Source organism: Onychomys torridus, chromosome 6 (genome assembly GCF_903995425.1).
Source record: "Onychomys torridus chromosome 6, mOncTor1.1, whole genome shotgun sequence".
NCBI classification, from domain to species: Eukaryota; Metazoa; Chordata; class Mammalia; order Rodentia; family Cricetidae; genus Onychomys; species Onychomys torridus.
Window position 1 is genome coordinate 101,224,977 of NC_050448.1, and position 21,311 is coordinate 101,246,287.

The following is a 21,311-nucleotide window of genomic DNA, read 5'->3' on the forward strand; positions in this document are numbered from 1 at the left end:
ACTGTAGGGCTATAATAGGAAATTGGAAACTAACATTAATTGGGCAGCATTTAATGCCATAAATTAGCCAGGTGCTGTTTCATTTAACTGTAGCAGCAGCCTTGTAAATTAGGTACTTTTATTGTGTTCCATTTTGACAGGAGAGGAAAGTTTAAGCTCATAAAGCTTTAATTATCTTTTCTCTTCAACTATAGTAAGTCTCAAAGCTAATATGCAAACTGAGACATATCTGATTCCAGAATCCATGTTCTTTTTATTAGAAAAGTAGATTAATTGGAGGTAATACTAGAGATATGAAGGCATTTAGAAAATTATTTCAACATTTTATGCAAGAAGAAATATATCTACCAGTTCATAATTATGAAGAAAGAAAAAATGGCAATGCATTTGGGAAATGCACTGAAAGTATAATCAATAGGACCTAGGCATCCATGGCCTGTGTGTTAAAGGAAAGAAGATGTTTGTCTGTCTTGTTTAGGAGATGTTATAGAAGCATGTTTATGGGAATAGTAAGTTTAGATTTGGCTATTTTGGATGAAATGGCTTGATACATCTTGTACTGATATATACCAAATAACAGAAAATTTTGATCTGAAAATAAGAACAAGCAAAGTGGATGAGACCATTGATAGAGATTCCGATACAGCCTCAACTCCCTTCAAGCTGCCCCTTCCCCTTCATCTTTTGCCAATAATGCCACTGTGATGTCTACTGTGAACTTTGTTTCTCATGAAATCTCATGCAGAATCTGAGTTCCTTCTCATTGCTCCTATCATACAAGACCTACATATGGAGCCATGTTCTTGTTTCTTATTATAGATTCCAGATTATTTTGCTTCTCTAATTCCTCAAGAAAAGCCTTAAATCCCTTATATTTAGAATGCTCACCATGAGACCTGCTTATTTCTGTCATCTACTGATACATTCATTAGATTTTGCCCTATCATGCTATATAATAATCAACTTTCAACCTCATCATTTACAAAACCACTCCTCCATTCTTCAGGTGCACGTGTGTAGGTTGGCATTAGCTTAATGAGGTGGAGCTGGGTAGACCTATGCTTAGGTTCAGGCTGCAGATTACTTTCAGGTTGGTTTCCCTACATTTGAGGACCCAGCTGAATGAGCAAGCTATAATATTTACATAAAGTTCTTATGAAAGATGTCAAGCACGCACCCATGATGCTGACAAAAATTTGTACCTCCCTTTAAAAACTCCATACAGAACTAACGTGCATTCATTTATCGACATGTTCTAATAGCCAAAGCAAAGTGTATGACAAAGATTAACATTCACTAAACAGGAAGAAAAATCACTCTAATAGATCACACTGCTTGTGGTAGCTATTCTTGTTGTCTACTTGACTACATCTGTAATTAAGTAAAACCTAAGTGACTGGGAATACCTGTGAGGATATTTTTTCCTTAATTGAATCATTTGAAGTAGGAAGACCCATTTTTTATCTGAATCTTTTGAGGTGGGAAAATCCACCTTTAATCTGGGCCACACCTTCTGCTGGCAGCCTATATAAAGGGAGGAAGAGAGAAGCTTCCTCTCTGCCTGCTTGCTCCCACTCTCTCTGGCAAGTCCATTCCTTCACTGGCATTGGAGTCTACTTTGAGATTCTTACACATACTGAAGACCAACTGAGTCATCCAACCTCATGGATTGAATAACTGGATTCCTGGACTTTCTGTTGGTAGACAGCCATTGTTGGACTAGCTAGACCACAGCCTTAAAACATTCTAATAAATGCCCCTTTCAGAGAGATTAGATAGGTAGATAGATAGATAGATAGATAGATAGATAGATAGATAGATAGATACAGATAGGTGGAGGTGGGGAAAGACAGATTCATTCTATTAATTCTGTTTCTCTAAAAAGTCTTGACTAATACACTATTCTATATAAATATTTTACCTCATGGATCTCTAAACCACTTTCCTAGGTTGATTTTTTGCCATGAATAAAAGGTAGGTAGTCAAAGAAGCCCTTTGAAAGATTACTTCATCAGTCTGACTACTCAGTTGTTCAGATTATTAATTCTATTGAAGATGCCTCATTCCCATGGTAAACCTCTAGACATTATGACAACAAGTAGCAACTTCAAGCTTCACATTCTCTGATGACTTCTCTCTCTCTTTCTCTCTCTCTCTCTCTCTCTCTTTCTCTCTCTCTCTAAATTTCTTTCCATTTTTTTTCTACTACTTTCAATGACCTGGTATATACAGTATAATGGGCCCCAAAGATATCTGCTTTTTAATTCTTGATACATTACATGACAATAGGAGCTGAAGATATAAATGTAATAAAGTTACTAATCAGTGAATCTTTAAAACATAGCAATTGAGATGGAGTGGTTTTTCAGGGATAGAACACCCTTCATGCATAGATGTGGCCTTGGCTTTGACCTCTAGCCCAGGACATCGAAGGTAAGATAAAGTGGAATAAATATAAAATAAACATAATTGTGGTGGGTATTGTGTTCCCTGAAATATTGTGTGTTCCCCGAAATAAACATATCTGGGGTCAGAGAACAGGCAGCCACTAGAACAAAGCCAAAAATGGTGGCTAGAAAATAGGAAGAGTAAGCCCTAACAGAAGTTGGGTGGTGGTGGTATACACCTTTAATCCCAGCACTTGGGAGGCAGAGCCAGGTGGATCTCTGAGTTCAAGGCCACTTTAGAAACAGCTAAGCATGGTGACCCACGCCTTTAATCCCAGAAACCCAACCTTTAATCCCAAGGAGTGGGGGCAGAAAGAGAAAAGTATATAAGGCATGAGGACCAGGAATTAGAGGAGAGAAAAGCATGTATTTAGTTAAGCATTTGGCTAGAGAAGCGTTCAGGCTTGGGAGCAACACAGTTCAGCTGAGAGCCATTGGGAGGAGGACTCAGAAGCCTCCAGTCTGACGAAACAAAACCAGCTGAGGGACTGGCGAGGTGAGGAAACTGTGGCTTGTTCTGTGTCTCTGATCTTCCAGCATTCACCCCAATAACTGGCCTCGGGTTTTTGTTCTTTATTAATAAGAACGCTTTAAGATTCATGTCACACATAATGTCCTAAATTATCTGGGTGTATGCAACAATGTCTAAATAGGGAGGAAGGCAGCAGAAGAGGCAGAGCAAGAGAGATAATGTCTTCACCAAAATGAAGATGTGTGGTTCTTGTTTGAAAAATGAGAGGAGCTCTTTATCCAAGGAATGAGGGGTAATCTCTAGAAGATAGAAAATGGAAAAAAAAAAAGACTGTGGGAGAGGGCTCAGTCAGTGAAGAACTTGCTGCCCAAGCACGGGGACCTGAGTTTGATCTCTAGCCAAGAGCTCACTCATCCTAGCACTGAGGAAGTGAAGATAGGCAGAGCCCTTGGACTCGCTGGCCAGTCAGTCAAGCCAAATCAATAATACCCAGTTTTAGTATGAAATCCTGTCTAAAAATATAAGATGGTAAGGGACTAGGAAAGACACCCAATGTCAACTTCTGGCCTCATATCTACACATGCCCAAATGCACATATCTATACACACATGAACATGTACACACTGACACACACACACACACACACACACACACACACAGCCGTACACATACACAGCAAATGAGTAGATTCCACTCTAGAGCTTCCAGAAGAAGTTCAATCATACCATCACCTTGATTTTAGTCCAATGAGAAACATTTCAAAGTTAGGATACTCAAGATTATAAAATTATACTTTTCATATGTTTGTAGTATCTTTTTATGTCAACAATAAGAAAGGCCAGAATACTGCCACCTCATTCAAGGTTATTCCCACTGACCTAGCGATCCCCCACCAGACATCAGCTCTTAGAAGTTCCACAGCCTTGTAATAGCATATTCCTGAGGATTAAGGCTGTAATGCATGGGATATTTATGATCTAAACGGTAATCTATTTTTTTTTAATTTTTGAGCTTTCATCTTTTTTCTTTTTAATTAAAACAAAAAACAAAAACAAAAACAAACAGACCACAATAAATGAAGACCACATGAGAACAGGAAGAAACAAAGTGCTAGAGAGGTCCCCAGAAATCCACAATGATACATCCACTGTAGACTACTGGCAATGGTCGAGAGAAGGCCTGAACTGATGGCTAAACACCCTAACTGTCGTTCTGGAACTCTCATCCAATAACTGATGGAAGTGGATGCAGAGATCCTCAGCCAGGCCCCAGGTAGAGCTCTAGGACTCCAATTGTCGAGAAAGAGGAGGGACTGTAAGAGTGTGAATTGTTGAGACCAAGATTGGAGAGGCACAGGGACAAATAGCCAAATGAATGGAAGCACATGAATTATGAACCAAAGGCTGTGGAGCCCCCAGATGGATCAGGCCCTCTGGATAAGTGAGACAATTGAATAGCTTGAACTGCTTGGGAGGCATCCAGGCTGTGGGACCTGGACCTGTCCTTAGTGCATGAGCTGGCTGTTTGGAACCTTGTGCTTACACAGGACAATTTGCTTAGCCTGGAAGGAGGAGACTGGACCTGCCTGTACAGCATCCACCAGGTTGAATTGAATCCCCAGGGGAGTCTTGGCTCTGGAGGAGATGGGAATGGAGGGGAGGGGATGGGGGGAAGGAGGGGTCTGGGGCGGGAGGGGGAGGATAGGTGAACCCATGGCTGATGTGTAAAATGAAAACACAAATATAATAAATAAAAAGGGAGAACAAAACAAACTCCTACACTATATTTTTATCTTTTTCCCCTTCCCTAACCCTAACTCCTCCCAGATCCTCTCCACTTCCTTACCCACCCAACTTTACGTTCTTTCTCTTTCAAACACAAAGAACAGGAGACAAAAGCAAATAAAACAAAATACCCTAAGAAACAAGTTCAACAAAACCTCAAAAGCTCTAGCATATCTTAAATCCTGCTGAACACACACACACACACACACACACACACACACACACTGTTCCTTATTAATGCTACAGTTGATAACTCAGCAGTCACCTCACTCTCAGGCCAAACACTTTAATGGCAGCTTTCCTCTTCTCTGTCTCTAATAGTCATACTCAATACATTCTGCTTTCAAGATATCTTCAGAATCTGACTAACCGTCTCTCACATCTACTGATGTCTCCCAGGTGTACCAATGGCTTGGATAAGGTAGTAACTCCCTAACTTGCCTCCACTTAGCTGTCAACTAGATCTTTATCTCAGTGGCCAAAGTCAAAGTCCACACAATGTTTTTCCTTATTTTCCTTAAGCCAAGCTTAATGTATGCCATTCTTTGCACAAAATGTCATCAACCTTTTCTACTTCTAATGAGTGAAGTCCTGTTACAGGATGCTTAAAGCATAACATCTGCACTATTGAAAGTTGTGATTGTCTCTCCACTATTGCCTCAACAGAATTCTATGTCTTTTTGACTAATTTTTTCTTCAAAGCATATTATTTATGTATTTTACTTGTCTATTTTGGTTATTTTCTTCGTAAACTTTAAAGCTCTATTACAAATATGTTTGTCTATCTTGTTTATTATTATATTATCTTTTCTTATTTACATAAAATATAAATTACACCATTTCTCCCTTCCCTCTCCTCGCTCCTACATGTCCCATACCTAACCCTGATCCTTCCCCAACAAGGCCCCCTCTTTTATCATTGTTGCTACATATATATATATATATAAATCAATACATAAATACAACTTTCTGATTCCATTCAGTGTTCTCGTATATGTTTCTAGAGCTGACCACTCAGTAGGAGATAAGCAATCAGGAGGCTGATCCTAGGAAAGATGAAATTCTTTCTCAGCAGTTGCTACTTGCCACTAGGAGTGGTGCTCCCATGTAATTTCACTCATCTGCATTGGAATGTCAACAGGTGGAATTGTTCAGGTCTTATTTAGGCAGCCAAGCTATAGAGATTTCAGGAGTATAGCTTCCCTGTCTTAGCTATAAGGCACAATCTCACATCTGACTTCTTGATCTCTAGCTTTTCCAATCTCTTCATTCCCTAGTCTGCAATATCCCCAAGTCTGGAGTGCAGGAGTTGTGTGGTGAAAGTATCAGCTGGGGCTGAGCACTCCACCACCAATTGTTTTCCACAGTTTAACTGGTTGTATTTTCTACAACACTGCAGTAAAGAATTATTTGATGAGGCATGAGGTCTATTACATTCTTAATGCCTAAGCAATGCCTGATGCATAATGGAGGATTAAACTATATTTATTGAATTAATAGCATTTCTTGAATAAGATAACTTAACATGATTAAAACACAATAAATGAGACCACCCATAAAGGATGCTTACAATTAGTATACATTGACCACTGACTATAGACAAAAACCTGAAGAAGAAAAAAATGGTGTGAATTGCTTCCAGCTACACAAATATCAGGCAAAACAACTGCCCTATATGATAACTCATAGTAATAATCCTTAAAGTTGTCAAATTATTTCTAAACTGGTACATAGGAGCTGTGTCAGAGTGTATGGGTTTGATGGGAGATTAGAAGAGTGGATGCGCTAGCTAGCAATATTTTAGTCATTAAAAGATCAGACTTCTTTAAAAAAAAAAACACTCCAACTGACAGAATACTTCTATGGAATTTGAAAAACCTTAGCCTCAATAAAAGAAGTAAACAAAAAACAAAGCTCGGTTGTAGTAGAAGATACATAACAGCAAAAAAATTCAAGCACTCAGCCCTGGTTTTAGAAAAAATGACCTATTTATTTCTACTAAAATTTTTTAATCACTCTACTAAAATCTCTTTAAAATGTTTATTTATTTTTTATTTTATGTAATGCATGTTTTGCTTGCACATATGTCTGTGGATCACATGGGCCAGAAGAGGGTGCCAGATCTCATGCAACATAACCTAATACAGAGGGTTGTGAGCCACCACAGGGGTGCTGGGAACAAAATCGAGTAGAAAGTGCTCTTAATCACTGAGCTTTCATGCCAGCTCCTCAATCCTTTTTATCACTCTTTCCTGGTGCTTAACACTTTCAGTTTAATTATAAACTGACTATTTCTCAGAGAATATTAGTAAACTAACTTAAAGGAAAGAAACATTTTTCTTTTCTCTGGTCCTTTGTTTTCCTCCCAACAAGAAACACCCTGGGTATTTGAATGTATGCTATTTGAATGAGCAAAACATATTTGTCCATGCACTGGAACTTCACCGTGTGAAAGGAAAATCATCCAGTTGCACAGTCACATGCATAATTTATCTTTCTTTGGAGACATGGATTCTTTGTTCTGTACTGTCAGTCTCTAGGTTTATATTAGTATTTGCTGTCTTATACTATGGAATTCTCAAAACTTGGCTCCCTATCTCATGGCAGTGTAGTCCAACTGCAAAAATATCCATTTCTGTAAACAGCATGCTCTCCTGTCTGCTCATATGCAACAGCCTGCCTGGCCCAGTCTTCCTCCTGCCCTTTCCATTTGCCTAACATTTGTTCTCTAACACTAGCCAGCTTACATAAAATTTATTGCCTAGAAATTGCCAAATGATATTTATATTATATAGAAAGCAATTATGTAATGGTTTCACATTTAAACTTTTGTTGTTGTTTTTTTACAAACAAATTATACGAGACATCTTGGAGATAATTGTCAAAGTGTGAGGGTAGTGTGAGTACTTATTGATAAGAGGGATTATAATTTTCAGATGTACCAATGTTATTTTCAGAGTATGTGTTCTAATTTGTGTGAAGATGCACATCGGAAGTACATTGAAATAAAATGATGGTGGCAATTTATTTCATAATAGTGCAGCAAATAAAAAATGAAGTAATAAAATTAAATTATAAATCTGTCAGTTTTCAAAATAAAATTCATCATTTTAATTAACTCATATTGGCCTATATTATTTGAATAATAAAATAGTCATTGCTAAATAACAGTTACTGGGAGCTATGTGCCAGGCAACTTGCTACAGATTTCATTTATATTAGATCACTTAATTACATGATAAAATTATTTGCTAGTTTAAAACTGTTAATGGAATTCAGGAAAATCAAACAGTGCATTTAGTTTTTACATATACTAAGTCACTAGTTAACATGAGTGTTTAAAATAACACAAAAAATAAAAAGTGTGTATGAAGGAAGATTAAAATAACGGAGATCAATAAAGAAAGTTTAGCTACTGAGAACTAAGGAGGACCCACCTTGATTCAACAGATAATTCAAGTTCTTAACTGGTGAACACTTAAAAAAATTGAAACTAAACAAATTTGGCTGTAGTTCTACCAGCTGCCTCACCAAGAAGCAAATGAAACCAGCTACAGAAATCTTAACAGTTTGAATATTTTCTAAGTTGCACAGTAAATATATTCTAAGACATTCAGGAAATAATTTCTATTAACTCTGTAGGATATAGAAAAAGAGGAAAATATTCTCTGAATCAGCAATACTCAAAGTTTGTTGCTCATAGTATATCTTGATTTGTATATATTTGAGATCTTTGTATAAGGCCCTATTCCTTCATACAGGACTCTTTCCCACTATAAACTCTGGTGCCAAAGTAGTGATCTGTTCCACTGAACTCACACTGATATACTGTCATGCAAAGTTCATGTGTTCCTTTAGGATTCATTTAGAGTTATACATTCAATGGGTTTCAGAAACATATAGCAAATTGTAATTGTTTCATTGACCTGAAACTCCACCATGTTCAGGTTGCTCATCTTCTCTTCTAACCAACTGCCGAGCATTGATTATTTTACTGTCTCCAAAGTTTCATCTTTTTCAGATTGTGAAATAATTGGGCCTCCACAGTAGGTAGTCTTTTAATGTTGACTTACTTAAAAATAGGCATTTAATATTTTGTCTTGATAATTGCTTAGTTTTAATATAACCCTGGGTTTTAGGGGCAGATTTAATATTTCAGTTTTAGTAAATCTTGAATAGAACTTAGGAAGGTGCATTCCAGATATTCAGATTCAAAAGTATCTTTGGTACATTGAGAATCACTGGACATCTTAACAGCAAGCATATAATGGATATTTCTAGAAAGTATGCCACGTGCATTACAATCTGATCACTAAAATTAAGCAAATTAGTACACACACATACACACACATACATCATTTATGTGCATATGTATATGTATATATATATATATGTATTTATACATAAAATTTATAAATACATAAAATATGATATACTTCCAGAACCTATTTAACTGGTAATACGACTTTTTAAATGCTAATTTCCAGGTGTTGCAAAATAGAGACGGAAAGCTACATGTGCTTTGATCGGCAAGTAGAGAATTTCATGAACAGATCATACTTAAACAACACAGTTTGGGAGTGTGTATGTTCTTAACATCAATAAACATAGATCTAGACCTAGAAATGTGACTCAGACTCATTACATTTATCTGAGCACCCCTTTGAAGACATCAGTGTGCACCACCAATTACATCAGACTCCTCATCACACCATTCTGGATTTCTTTGAAGATATCAGGAATCTCATCTCAGTTAAATAAGAATCCTGAGGTCAGCTTCCTTTTTGAATACATCTTAGTCACCTAAATGTTTTAGAAATTCAACAGATATAAGATATGTGCTAGTAAAAGCATATTAAAAACACAGATCTTGTTGAATGAACAAATGATATAATACTGATGTAGTCTATTGCACATCATGGCCAACCTCTTGGAGGTTATGGAGATATTAAAGCCTAAATTACACTCTAAGAAAGGACCCTGGATATAATTGCTTTTGGTGTGAAGGTTGCCTTAGTAGTCAGGTGTGTGCAGAACAAGCTTCATCCTTTTGTAAAATAATTCTGAAAATGATATGAATGTAATTAGAGAGCTTCTCATTTTTGTTATTTAATAAATCAAGTCACAACATAGGTAAGACTGACATCATCAGATATCAGCTCCCAGTGTGGTCTTGTGGGTAAGTCAGCCTTACAGTCTAAAGCTATAAGTATGCCCACAACTTGATCATAGCTCTGTGTGGCCCAAGATGAGCCTGTACATTCTACCTCCTACATGCCAATTGTCATAAATGAGATAAAAGTTTTACTTGCTATAATAACTTTCATTTTAGAATATTTTATTTCCATCCCTTTTCTGCCAGAAGTTAGATAGTCGGGACTATTTTATATTAAGTCTTTTATTAAATCCTGGTGATAAACGTAATTCATTTTTATATAAGAAGATGTTACCTTTCCATTGTTACTAGTAGAGGAATGAATATTCATCTTGAGATATAAAATATTTATGGAATGAGTTGAAATAAGGAAAGACAGTGACCAAAATGCATTCTTGTCTTCCTTCCTTTGGAAGGCATTAGCTCATACATTAGCAGCCCATCCCTACTTGCTTTGATTTCCTTACTCATATTACACAGTAAATCTTTGGATGTTGCCAACCATTCAATCATACCGGGTGTGATGTAATCCTTAATAAGCTCTGTCTACAGGTTTAAATGCTGGGAAGATATCAGTGAATCAAAGAATTAGGTTTAGATTATCACAGACTGTCTAGCAATAACATGGTACTAAATATAACTATGGCCAATTCTGGAACAATAATGCATGATTCAGGCTTCTGTCCTACAAAATATTTTCATGACATAACAAATCATCATATCAAATGAGAAAATAACACATTACAATATGAAATATTAATGGATGATTTTGTTTGAAACAATTACCAACAAAAAACAAAAAACAAAACCCAAACCAAACCAAACAAAAAAACAAAGGAATGACAAGATGGCTGGGCAGGTAAAGGCACCTACAGATGAGCCTGCCAACTGGAAAGGAACTCACATGGTAGGAGGGGATGAACTCCCTCCAGCAAATTGTGTTCTGAGCCTCTTGTGTTGTGGTGAGTGTGTTTGGGTACACACACAATGAATCAATGCAGAGTTTCCTTAATAGGATGGGCTACATTCAGAGTTAACTGGAAACAAAAATTATAGCAAATCAGGTATGAAAAGTCCTTAAATGGTCATGGAAGAAAGAAATCCCAGCACATCTAAGTTCTAGTAAATGGCATGCTATTTGGCTCAGCCCTATTATTTCAACTTAACTTCTAGGGGCTAACCAAAAGAATCACCAGGAATCTGGATGTTGGTAATGGTACACTATATCAAAAAACTAAATTACTATACAGTGTGAGCTTTGGCAGTTTGCTAAATGGTATGCTTTCTTGTCTATCTTCCTTCTCAATTATAACTATTAAATTTGGGCAATATTTGTAGCAAAATTGCAAATGTACCTATTTTTCCAATAATTAGACCTTAAGGGACTGCTTCCAATTTGTATTTTCATTAGCTTTCTAGTCTGGTTAGAAGATTCTTAAGTGCATCGTCTTGTGAAGATCAGATACTAAACTAGAAATTAATAATTTTCTAGAACATTGCATTTATAATTATAATTGTGTTGATAGTTATAAACCATATATTCTTGGTGTAGTCATGAACTATCAAGCCTGGTTACACTGTTATAATGAAGTTTAACTTGTTTCTATGATTAAGACATTTCTAAAATATATGATCAACATATTTTGATGCAAAGATGTATCATATCTAAAGTATATTTCAAGAAGAATTTAGGTTATTGGCCCTCTAGAGAGGTGAAAGGAGATAGATCTTTAAGCTTCTATAGAACTTTCAAATTATGATTCCCCTCAAACACCACTGGTAAGCCCACTTTCCTCTTATGGTTTAGGATGCTTGACCCAAGCATGTTCAGCTCAGATCTGTGTACTGAGTTTCAAGGCAGTGAACAGAAATATGAAACTTAAAATCATCTTTGGAACCATTCAACGTCCTCTATCTGTTCTTGTCTTTAGTAACCCAGGATCCAGATTTTTGTTTTCCAAATTCATATACTATCTAGTGCTAACTATCTAATGCACAGTCATGATTCAAAAACTATGGATTGATCAGTGAATCCTTGAATAAGTCAATGAAGAAATGCAGTTGATCTGTTAACTACACCCCAATGTATATGGACAAGCTGGTCTTATGGATCCCACTGCCTTAAATTCTTATTATCACTATGCATTTTCTTAAACTTTTTACATTATTGTTTAAACATACCCACTGTAACTCATGATCCTTTATTAAAAAGGAAAAAGAAAAAATAATAAAATCTTGAATTTAACAGAACCCAAAGCACTGTTTGAAAAGGAAAAAAGCAGAATAAACAAACAAAAATTTTGTACATATTTCTGTACAAAGAAACAAAAAGTTAGAGTTCATCTAGGGGTATTGGAGACTTTTTTTGTGGAGCTGAGAATCGAACCTAGGGCCTTGTGCTTGCTAGGCAAGTGCTCTACCACTGAGCTAAATCCCCAACCCCATGTATTGGAGTCTTATAAATCAATTTTGTTCTCGGTTTTATGTTTGTTAGTATCTCTCTCTCTTTCTCTTTTTCCTTTTTTGTTTGCCCTTCTATGTCTGTTTTTTTGTTTTGTTTTGTTTTTATTGGCTTTGGGTAGAAGACAATATGACATTGGTATGTGCAGTCTTCATACCAGTGTGACAGGTACCTAACACGAGTTAGGACTGTGCTCTGAATTTAAAATCTTTCGTCAAATGGGCGAGGAGAAATGGGGCTTAGTGGGTAAGAGTGATGGCTGAGCATGAGTTCTGTTCAAACTCTCAGTACCCACATAGAAAGTTGAGTGTGGCTATACAAGTGCCTATAACTAGGAAATAAGAGGATTTTGTAGGCGACTGGCTACCAATCTACCTATAGGGTCAGTGAGAAATCTTGTCTCATGAGAATAAGGAGAGATCTGGTAGACGAGGATACACAACTGGCCTTCATGTGTACACAGGTATATATACCCTCACATCTATGAGCATATACTTCACATATATTACTCCACCTGTGAGTACCACACACACACACACACACACACACACACACACACACACACAGAGAGAGAGAGAGAGAGAAAGAGAGAGAGAGAGAGAGAGAGAGAGAGAGAGAGAGAGAGAGAGGTCTCACACAATCCCCCTTTTTAAAAATTGTTTTCAATATGATCCCTGAAGTCAATCAAGTCAAAATTCTGTTCGAATAAGACTCCATTCAGCCCTGCTGGATAGACTCCTCATTACATAGAAAAAATATTTCCTTCTGTACTGATTGTCCTGGGTATTCATAGCTTTTAAAAAAACATTCATTTGTATGTGTCTTCATTTACCACCAGTACTTATTGGCCTCTTTTTAAAATTATTAAAACAGACATAATGTGCAACATTTGAAAATCTACTCAACACTGACCCAACCTGACCCTATCAAATAATGTGGAAAATTCTACAATAACTGACTGTCTTCAATAGCATCTTACAGTTTCATTTGACGTCACAAATGTTACCCTGTATAAGTAAATGGCATTTGCAACAATGCCTGTTACCTGGTGAACAAAGAAACAAGAATTGGCATCTCTTAAACAGAGAGGTGACAATGGAAAACTTCTCATGCACTCCAGAAGCTCTGTGGAAAAGTGCAATGCTGTTTGGAAGAGACAAGACCGAGATATGACAATGGCTTAAAATTGAACCAGTTCTTCAATGTGGAAGATTTCTTGGGAATACTGTGATGTGTCTCTATTTCCTCAAAAGGAATAAACAAGGTTTCATTGGCTTCTCTGTTGGATATCAGTGCTGCACAACTAAAACATTGTTGGCACCCCTACCTTGCAGGGAAAGGACTTGACATTTAAATAAGCAACTCTAAATGTAAACCTTTCCCAGATATAACCAAATAGTGATATCATTGTCTTTTTCTGGCTTGAATATCTTTGTGATGCTTCTCTTTCAGCAACTTAGAATTCTGTTGGTTTAAAAAAAGAACGTATTTGAAATGATGTGAAAATGACCTAATTTCCTTGAATAACCTTCAAAACTGCTTGCAGTGGGTCAGCACCATGCCTGGGGTGGTGCACAAGTGAAGGTGGTTAATTTTTAAAAGGATAATTTAATTTTAAAAGACACACAGTTACTCACCTTGTGTGCAATAACCTGTTTGTTGATTTGGGACGTGGTTGGCAGGAAGCTACACAATGATTTCTAAACCTGCAAATGGAGGTATATAGCATATCATAATATATTTATTAAGAACTAATGCAAACCACATTGAGGTATGGAAGGAAAATGTATTCCCCAGTGCTTAGAATTTACTGAACGCAAAGAATTCGAATGAGATTATTTAGTGAGGAGGAATTTCCATGCCTATCTACACAAACAAATAAATCACTGCCTATTCCTTGTGAATGTTTTCAAACAGACTGTGTTTAATGACATGGGTCGTATTTATAGCTGAGTTTATATTCATGTCTTTTCTGTTTTACTTTTGAAACGTGTACCTCATATTAAGACTATGAATGGAAAATGTACATTCAACATAAAACACTGGGGACCAAGGTGTCTTGTCCTTGAATTGTTCTGCTATTTCAGGACATTAGCAGTTGCACCCCAGAATGGTTAGAGTGTGTGTGTGTGTGTGTGTGTGTGTGTGTGTGTGTGTGTGTGTCCATAAACAGCACAGGATTATATTGTGAAAGAACATCTTTGAAACTGTTGTCTCTATTACAGTAAAAAGGGTGGGTTGACTAGGTAGAAAAAGGAAAAAATTTCTCCCAGGTTTGCTACCTGTTCTGTTGATAAATTACCCTTGTTTTTGCTCAAGTCTTTCTGCTAATTGATAAAATACTGGAGACTCAGACCCAAACCAAAACTCAAAGCAAATGATAAATAACACAGGCACTTAACTTATCTCAGAATAAGTGCTACCTTGAAAGAGTGAGGCCAGGTTTCCAGAAGTTCCCACCAGATCCGTCTAAGATCAGCATACTTAGGAGATAATTGTAATAAAATTTTAAGAAGAACAAAATGTAGAAGACAGACACTTAGATTTGAGATCAGAAGATCTGAGTGTTGATCGGTGTACTGAACAACCAAAATGTGCAGAATTATAGCCACTCACTCCATAAATAAATGCCAGTGTTTCCCCAACGCCTGTGACAACCTCAGCAGGAGCTTGTGCTGGTCGTTAACATAAAGCTTCTGTAGCTGAAGAAATAACTACATCAGAGTGAAAGTTGCCATTATGTAAGAAAGGGCTCTGCAATCTTATTTAAAATAGAAATGCAAATGGGTTAAGGAAATATTTTGTGCTATACATGAAAATGAACTTTTAGGCAGAAAAGCAAAACATTGAAAAGGAGGACAGCACAAAAATAAGTTAAAGCTGTGTATCAGCTGTCTCCGACGGGCAGAGGTTACTCTGAAAGTCTGAAAATAAGGAGAAAGATGGTGATGGAAAGAGAGCACGAGGAAAGCTTTAAAAAGCACATGACAGAATGGGAGATACAGTTGCTAAAGCATTGAAGTCCACACAAATGCTGAAAACGTATGCACCAAAACAAGAGAATGCATTCAGATAATTTCATATTAAAGGTATAAATTTCAAATAAAACAGGATACAAATTTCTTTTAGCAAAAGTTACCAAAAAAGTTTAATTCCTAATAAATAAAAGCCAAATTAGTACTATTGGAAACAAAGGATTTTTAAGGTATTTTTTTTTTTTACAGCCATTTGGCAATACTTATGAAGACTAAGTCATAAAATGTTTTTAGCCATTGACCAGTTAAATCTCAACTCTTTAGTCCTGTCCTATTGAAAAATGCCGACTTATTAAGTGCCCAGGTGTCTCTGAAGGCATTCTCACAATATCAAGCAATGGGAAGGAAATCCATGACAAAAGTTAAGTTAAACTGAATGTGGTATACATAGGAGCTCGGTAAAGACTTTGGAATTATGTTTACCTTTAAATTTATGTATGATTTAATATCATATATAAATAACATAATTTAATTTGTATTAAGTTATATGTAAAATAAATAATATAATTTAAGTTATATTATAATTCACCTAAAATTTTGATCTTGCATTTCAAATGTTTGACTGCTCACACAGTATAATTAATGCAGTGGAGTTTATCTATTACAAAAAAAATCCCCACATTTTTATTCCAAGAGAATACAGTATTTCATACCATCACATACCCTTATATTGTCTGTCAGTTTGCAGGATGAACTCAGCATGGCAATGTGGAAATTAAACATTTAATTTGATCAACACAGACACATTCATGTAGGCATGACACTATGAGAAAAGGAGTTTGTATTTAAACACCTAAAGTATTTAAACCAACTGGATAATTATTAAAAATTCAGTTCCACTTGTAATGTCAACATAACTTTTAGATATGGCTGTGACAGCCTCCTCTCTAGCTTGTGGGTTGGATTTTATTCTAATGAGTAATAGAAAGGCCATAGAAAAATAAAATACATGGCATTCACGCAGTCTGTATTTGTTTCTGAAAATAATGTTGAGATTCAACAATGTTCACCCAACCCTTCTGATTTATGTTAGCACATGCACCTTTGAAGACAGGCTCTGGTGGTCTCCAAAATACTCTTTCTGCACTGAAATGTGTCCATAGACTATGTGACTACATTCATTAAAAATATGGATAATTTTGATCTTTGCAGTTTGGCAATATACAAAGATTTTATCTTCTTATTTTTTAGCCAAGTGGATTAGATAAAACATTGTAACTGAGGAATTAGATCAATTTCCTGCCATTAATTTGATGGAAATGTGTTGTGGAATAATCTTTTTGTACACTGTGAAGATGTGTTATTCGTTTGGGTTTAATAAAGACCTGAATGGCCAATAGTTAGGCAGGATTTCCAGATACAGAGGATGCTAGGAGGAAGAAAGGCGAATCATGAACTGTCGCCAGCCAGACAAAGAGGAAGCAGCATAGGCTTTACAAAGTAAAGGTAATCGAGCCATGTAAAAGAACATGGATGAAAATATATGGGTTAATTTAAGTTGTAAGTGCTAGTTAGTAACAAGCCTAAGCTATCAGCTGAGCTTTGCTAATTAATAAGAAGTTTCTGTGTGGCTATTTGGTGTAGTGGATAGCCATCCCAGCATTGGCCTGGAAGTTCCAACCCCCATTGAGGCTTCAGTAATGGTCATGCCCACAAGGCGGGGCAGAGGAGGGAGCAGAAGACCAAGGAGCAAGAGGAGGTGGCTCTCTTGGTTCCAGGACGCTGGACGCTGGAGGTAGACCGAGCAGAGTTCTCGAGAGAACACCGCCAGACTGCCCTATACCTTTGCCAGACCCTGCAACCTCAATTTGGGAGCTGGCAAAAGTCTGACTACAGAAATGGTTACTTGATAATTCAAGTAAGAAAATGTGGGTACCAGTGCATTGTGGAAGATTGGAAATATTTACTCAAAGTATATCAGTTAAGTCAAATTCACTAGGAAGACCTCAGCAGAACAAAGAATTGTGGCCTTTATGCCTAGATCATCAGCCCCTAGGCTAAGCATGGGAATACAAATAAGTTATTTAAAATTTGTTCTCAACAGTTTCTTATGATAAATTGTCTAGACAGTTTGTAAATGTTTGTAAATGTAACTTCTGTCACTTCCTAATTTTCAATTCATTCTTAACCATTTGAAGGTATTTTTGATGAAGACAGTAAGTTTCTTAAATTTCCTTGTTAGGAAATTAGCAGTGCACAAAACGTTGGAATGTGTGTAACTAGCTAAATCTGTGCTTCACCACTAGATGTCACCAAAGGATTGTTCATCATAACAGGCACAGCATTCCTGTCCGAAAAAAACGTGCTTTATTTCTCAACGTCATCAAGAAGTGACACCTTAGTAAAAACATCCTTAATGTCTGACTCCTTAGTGTTGCATTAGTATGTTTTTATGTGTAGCAGCCTTTAAATGATGCAAAATAACTCAAATATGCACTATAGAGAAGTCACTATCACTTCAGAATTCTTGAGACACAGCTTACAAACAAATAGGACAGCCTTCAGAATTATTCCATAATGAATGCATATGTATAATATGATTTCAATGAAGCTGTATATAAGATAATCACAACTTAATCTCTTTCACCCATGAGAGAACACTATTTACACTTGGACCTGCTCACATAATGAGCAGCACTATGAGCTGTAACATGCAGAAGTTTAATTTTTCATTTAATTTGTTTAAATTATTAAAAAAATAAATTTTAATCATGTTTATTTTCATAAAAAATAATGGAATAATTTGCCTCATAAAATTTTATGTTGGAATTCCTTTTAAGAGCAAATTCCATGTAACATGCATAGACAATTTACTTAAAACCTTCAGTGAATCTCTCTCTTTGATTAGTATGATTAGGAGAGAGTTCACTTAAACTGACAGACTTTCAACTGAAGATCAGAGAAGGGAAGTTAACAATAAAATTAAAATAATGAGTATGTTCTCTTACATAGATACTAATCTTCAAAATGTACTATCTCACAGTTCAGTTATTAAATATTTTCCTGTAGTGTGCTTTGTAGAGTCTGTTTTAAAGTTTTTGTTTTGTTTTGTTTTGTTTTGATTTTTTTGGTTTTTTTTACAGAGCATGTTTGGTCTTTTTTAAACACCTAATGGTTTTACTTTGATCTCTAGGACCCAAATGTTTTTTCCTTACAGCTTTCCCAAATTAAAGGTAATCTTTTGGCTTTGGAGAGCACATTTTCTATGACTGGATAGATCACTTAAAATCATATATCTAATCACCAACTGAACCCTGAAAAGAAGCTGCATGCTTCCAGATTACAATATAATATATAATCTCTACTTGAAATTATGACATTTCTGGTATGATGATCTTGGCTATATTGATAATTTGCCTTAGTGCCATTGATCAGAGAGGAACAACGAGGTATGCTTAAATCATTATACAGTTTCAGGCATAGTTTGTGGCACACAGATGCCTTATATGTATTTTTGAAGACATTAATAAGTGCATAAATGGTACATGGCCATTATCTGATGGACATTTCCACACTAATCCCCAATCTGGTAAATTCAGAAGCCATGTGTAATATTAACAACTATAATATATAGGCAGGGTGTCCTGGTCTGCTGTAATAAAGACTGTGACCAAAAGCAATTTGGGAAAGAAAGGGTTTATTTCATCTTGCAGATTACAGTCCATCATGGAGGAAATTCAGGGCAGGAACTCAAAGTAGAGACCTAGAGGTAGGAACTGGAGCAGAGTCCATGGAAGCATGCTGTTTACTGGCATATACAATATGGCTTGCTCAGTTTGCTTCTGTATATAAAACCCAGGGCCACCTGTCCAAAGGTGACACCAATGACAATGGGCAGGACCTTTACATCAGTTATTAGTCAAGAATATGCCCCACAGAATTGCCAACAGGTCAACTTTAATGGAGGTATTTTTTCAACTGGGACTCCCTTTTCTCAGATGATTCTAGCTTGTGTCAAGTTCAGAACAGGCTAACCAGCACACAATATTTACATTTGTACATATATGTACATTTACAAAGAGACAGAGATTTTTATCAACAATTCATGAATGGAGAAAGTCAGATAATTGTAGAAACTGTCATAGAAGCCTAACATAAAGACATGCAGAGACCAATTAGTATAAATAAGAAACCCTTCTTTGAAACTTTAATATGATATTTCTTATTCCTTAAAACCCAGGAACTTATAGTATTCAAGTCTATCTTGGCCAGATGTAAGGTTTGAAGGTTGTTAGCATTAAGGATGGCATAACTTACTTACATTCAGTGTTATCAACAAACACAACAAGGGATTAACATTTTGCTCTCTTCCTCTATTGGGGATATTCCATTCCAAACTTTTTTTTTTTTTTTTTTTTTTTTTTTTTTTTTTTTTTTTTTTTTTTTTTTTTTTGGTTCAACACTACTTATTTAGTAGGGACATGTCAGGCATGGGCATAGTCTCTGGAGACTCAGCATTCCAGTGTTTTGATCTGAAGATGATTGCATTCTCAGGAGGAAGGAGTATGAAACAAATGAAAAAGAAATGTAGAACAGGAATATTTGACAGTTAGCCATTGTAAGCACTAAGAAGAAATTAAGAAAGATCAATTGGATAAGCTCTGGGTAAGGCTGGTTTAAATAGAGTGACCAAGAAAGACCTCACTGGGCAGAAATTACTTCTCCTCACAGAAGATTTAAGGACATTCACAAGAAGATCTGAAAGAGTCATGGAGCAAAGGGCAGTGCAAAGGTCCTGGCTTTGGAGAGGAATTTATTGCATTAGTGAAACCCAAAAAAAGGAGGAGGAAGAGGAGGAAGAAGAAAAAGAAAAAGAGGAAGAAGGAGAAAGAGGAGGAGGAGAAAGAGAAGGAGAAGGGGAAGGAGAAGGAGGAGAAGGAGAAGGAGGAGAAGGAGGAGGAGGAAAGAAAGAAAGAAAGAAAGATAGATAGATAGATAGATAAATAGATAGATAGATAGACAGACAGATGGAAAATAAATGTTCAGTACAACTTCATGGCTACATTAGCTACCTTATTGCTTCTAAGACAGCATTTTACATACCTTTTACCTATCCCCAGGTCTTACATTCTTTCACTCCTTCCTCTACAAGTTCTCTGAGCCTTAGAAGCAGAAGTATAAATGTTTTGTTTAGTGGCCAACATTTAACCATCTCAGAACCATGTGTAGCCACTGCAGTTCACTGGAAAGACTTCTCTGGTTAAAGATAAGAATAATACATGATTGCACCCATCAACAGCTAGACATAGACTGTAAAGCGGCCAATAAGTACCACTACTATTTGGTACTGATAGATTGTGGGGGAGGAAATTGCCTTCGATTTTGGACCCATTCTTGACTCTAACATACTCCATTGGATAACCCCAATCCAATGGCTACACAGGTGTCCCTGGGTACACTAAATAGATCACTAAATAAAACTAAATGTCATGGATCTAGTGGAAGGTCAGGTAAGAAGGAGAGGGGCTAATGAGGTGGGAGAGAGCTAAAGGAGATTAGGGATGGAAAGGAACCAGAACATATTCTTTAGATGTATGAAGTTGCCAAAGAACAAACTTAGTTAATTAAAAAGAAATATAGTTGGGCTGACATTTACTGAACCAAGAGAAAAATGATGGGTTAGCAAGCCAAGCATGTTAACAGGTAGCAATAAACAGATGTGTGGGAAGCCAGACAGTGTTGGCAAGAAAGGGGATCATAATTTAAATGATTTATGAAGAGGTCTTTGTTGACAAGTACAATCTCAATATTTAAAAGCCAAGTATGGAAGGTGAAATGACTTTTAGGAGCTTTGTATACTGGGCCAGCAAAGAGATCATCATTAGGAAGACTAGAGAGAGACAAAGGAGTTCAGGAAAATGTCCAGTGGTAAGGACAACGATAATTGATTAGATATGGAGAACAAGAAAATTATATCAACCAATATGTTTAAGTAACTGGGTGTGTATCAATACCAT